General features: G+C 42.1%; 1 protein-coding gene and 1 long non-coding RNA gene across 2 annotated transcripts in view; both read right to left on the reverse strand.

Annotated features, from left to right (window-relative positions):
• Window positions 1–3880, reverse strand: part of HUNK (hormonally up-regulated Neu-associated kinase) — an 84899-nt gene that overhangs the window by 59668 nt on the left and 21351 nt on the right. The window lies entirely within an intron of this gene.
• Window positions 269–3880, reverse strand: part of LOC111728851 — a 4446-nt gene continuing 834 nt past the window's right edge. The window contains exon 2 of the long non-coding RNA XR_002775973.1: window positions 269–410. This is a non-coding gene — a long non-coding RNA (uncharacterized LOC111728851). The remainder of the gene's footprint in view (window positions 411–3880) is intronic.

Here is a 3880-nt window from a genome sequence, read left to right on the forward strand (position 1 = left end):
TAAGGAGGAGGGTGGGGACAGCGCCAGGCCAAACTCATACGGGGAGGGGGCCGGGGGACATGGAGATGGCCACAAGATAGATTTTAGTAATAAGCGGAGAACAAAGCAGCCGAGAAAAGCACATAACTCCCCAAGGCAATCAGCATTTTGCAGTGAACAAGAGTTTTTTGGGGTGAGGTTTTATCTTCAAAAGCACTGTATTTAAAACCAAATGATTTCTTAATCTTTGATTTATTTACAATATGGGCAATTTGGTAAAACACAAGAATAATTTGTTAAACGCATATCTGATTTTATTTATTCAAAATGACACCTTTATTGAGGTCCTATGATGCTCCAGAAACAAATTGTGTTTATAAAATGAAAGAGCCATTCATTCACCAAAAAGATGCCACTCCACAAACTGTGACCTGAAAAATAAACAAACTGATACTAAGTCAATGAAGGAATACCCTTGAAATTTCAGGGAAAACATGGACTATTCCAGAAAGAACATGGAACTGGCTACCAGAAAGCTTCTATCTCCGTGTTAATTCTGTCACTAGCTACAGTCATTCAATTTCCCAAAGTCTTCACTTGCACAGTCTTACTCAGTGCCCACTGGGCTGGGCACTGAGCTAGGTTGTGGTCTGTGCAGAAGACATATCAAAGAAGTACGTAATCAGGTGAAAAGTGTTTGGAAAGCAAAGTAGAAGGTGCTGTGGGAGTCTATCATCAGGGGTTTAGCCTGGAGGGCCTCCTGGAGGAGGCGAGCTTAGACCTGGGACCTAAAGGATGAATAGGAGTCAGCCAGTCAGAGATGGCAAGGGCAGTACAAGCAGAGAACAGCTGTAGAGTTTGACACAGAGAACTCAGCCAGCCCCCCCATATATAAAATAAATGGGATAGACTCAGTGATAATTACAGTGGACGTGTACTCAGTACAGCCGGTCCTTAAATAACGTCATTTGGTTCAACGTCGTTTCGTTAGAAGATTGTAGGAACCTAACTCTTGTTTCTATCAATTAGCCTATGGTAAAACTGGTTTTGTAATACGTGGTTTCACTAAAAGTCGCAAAACCTACCCATGACATTGAGGGCTTACTGTACTTATAAAGTCTCAGTATTAAGCAATTTACATGAATGGACTCATTTAATCCTCCCGACAATCACATGAAGTGGATAATCCCTCATTTCTATTTCGTAGCTGTGAAAAGAGAGGCACAAAAGCCTGAGTGTGTTGCCCGATGCAGCTTTTAAGTGGCAGAGCTGGCATGTGGATGCAGGAGGTCTGTCTGGCCTTAGCATCAACACCGCTGACCACTGTCCACCCCAATCCACAGAGTTGCTGAGCTCTACAGAGCTTTGGGAAAATCTCACATTTCCATCACCTTTTTAAAAACACAATTAAACACAAAATCTTTGATATGTATGTAACCAGTGCCTCCAGATATTTGCTCGCTCGCTCTCGACGGAAGGCCCTGGCATCTCAAACAGCCCCTGGATGTGATCAGAAGTTATTCCCCTCGCATCTGCCTCCCCCACCTGCCCCCCTACCACAAAAACCTAAAAGTTAAAAGAACTCCTTAATACCCGCCGAGTCCAGGTTGTGCCTGCTTCTTGTCAGGCCCACAAGAACAAAGAAGGGCCCTCTCTCTTCCACTGCATTCCTCCCGAGCGCACAGACCCCTTTCCCAGTATTGGTGAATGAAGGAGGTCGTGCCCTTGAGGCCATAGCGTCAACAGCGCATCCAAGCACAGGCTCCAGCCCCCTTTGATCATGTGTGTGTGTCTCTCTCCTAGTCCTGGGCCCCCATGGCTCATCTCTTCCTGCTTAGGGATGGCGGTATTGTGTTACCCTGTTATGTTTTGTCTGTATAGTTTGATTGGACTTTGTTAGTTTGAATGAACAGATGAGTCTCAAATTAGCAGAATCAGCAGAATCAGCGTTCTTGATGATTGATGTTTAAGAGTCAACGCTCTGTATACAAGAGGCAAATCATCGCATTTTAGCATCCTGTTGGGTGTGCATGTTTGAGAAAAAGAAAAAAAAAACATTAGATTTTAAATGTAGAGTATCTCAGGCAATCATGAAATGGAGTAACGAAGAAGTTAAGACCATATTCTACTTTTGCCAAAGTTAACAACAGCCTTATTGTAGCAAAAACACAAAAGCTATGGCAAGTCCTTTAAAATGTTCTCTGCCAGCTAAGGAAATCTGCTTTATAATAGTTTCCTTTTTTTCTTTCTACTTGTAATATTTACATGATTTTAAAGATGTGCTTCCTTTAAATGATATTAAAATACTTCTGGGTAGATAACTAAATATATAGATTTAATATCACAGGAAAGAGGGCTCTGCTAAGCATCAAGTTGATGAGATATAACAATATAGTATCAGTCTAATGAGAAACTGTGTTTTTAAAGCATCCTCTAACACACGTAACCAAAAGCCCTTTAAATCATACAATGTAGCCGCCAAAATTCATCCTAAATCCTTATGGATGACCCAATCTGTTTACTCAAAAATCTTCCCACTAAAGACTCCAGGGCATCTCTGAAATGCTATGTACTTTCTTATTCGTTTGAAAATAATTTATGAAATTCATTCCACCTTTCCAGCATAAAGGTGAAAATTCTCCGCTGTAGAAAGGGGCTATAGTAAATAGTATACCAGCATTGAGCTAGATTACGTGTGCTAAAAATTAGTGGTATAGAATCTTTGAAAGTCAAGACGTTCAGTTAAAGTCACCCATGAGTGTATTCCAAACAAACATTTTCATGCGGTGTCTCAACCACCTAATCACCCACCTCCAGGTAAAGTGACACTCATTAATGTGATTTCTAGGGAGAAAAACGAAGAACTCCTCTTAAACGATATCTATATTCCAATCCTCCCTAACTTTCAAAGATCTGAGTCTCTGCCATTAGTGGCTTTGAATATATTTCCAAGGAGAGAGGAAGAAGCCGAATACAGGAGATCCGAGCGGGAAAAGGATACCATCTTTGCTATCAAAACATGAAATTCATTCCTGTGACATTCTGACAGTAATTGTGCTGAGAGGGAAAGGATTTTGTTAAAATTACTTTAAAAGGGTTGTGGAGAATTTCCTTCGGGAGAGTCCAGTGAGCAATGCCCAGTGTTCACTTGCTTTTTCCTTTGTTGTCTTCAAAGTCCCGTGAAGCTCTGCGCACGGGGAATTTCTGACAGCATGAAACCCTTATAACAATACTCTAAGTCCCGCAGAAAGCTCTGCCCCAGTTCTATTTTCTCCTGCGACCAGTGGAGTCGGTAATCTGAGCTGATTCATCCATGAGGTTTCTGCCTTTGTCATCCTAATAAACAGAGACGGGAACCGGGCACACTTACGACCACCATCTTCCTGATAATGGCAGAGCTATGACACAGCAGGCAACACAGGGTATTGTTGGAAAGAGCCAAAAATAGTGTTATTCACCTGAAATTTCTGAATGTTCCCTTCCTTGCTGATCTGAATTCAAAGACTTCTAATGAAGCGTGATTTCGTGACAACGTGTGTGACTAAAAATATGTCCACGAAGAGGTTCACTCACCTTGCTGAGGAAATGATCAGCCTGAATGCTGTCTGGTCCGGGCTGGCTCAGAGGACCTCCCCCACAGTGTCCCTGGGTTTAGGAATGACAGGGTAGAGCATCGTGGTGCCAATCCCATGAGTATGGAAATGGCCCTCTCCACCTCGAAAGCCTACAATTTCTATCACTTACAGACCTAGAGCTGCTTCCTCCACTAGTCAGGCTGTGCGAATGGCTTCCAAACAGATAAAAGGCACCATGAGAAGTTAAATTTTTAAAAAGATACGTTTCCTCAAAAGGGTTAAACATAAGTTTACCATAGGACCTAGCAATGGCTAACAGTGGAATT

This window comes from Pteropus vampyrus, unplaced genomic scaffold (genome assembly GCF_000151845.1).
Source record: "Pteropus vampyrus isolate Shadow unplaced genomic scaffold, Pvam_2.0 Scaffold233, whole genome shotgun sequence".
NCBI lineage: Eukaryota > Metazoa > Chordata > Mammalia > Chiroptera > Pteropodidae > Pteropus > Pteropus vampyrus.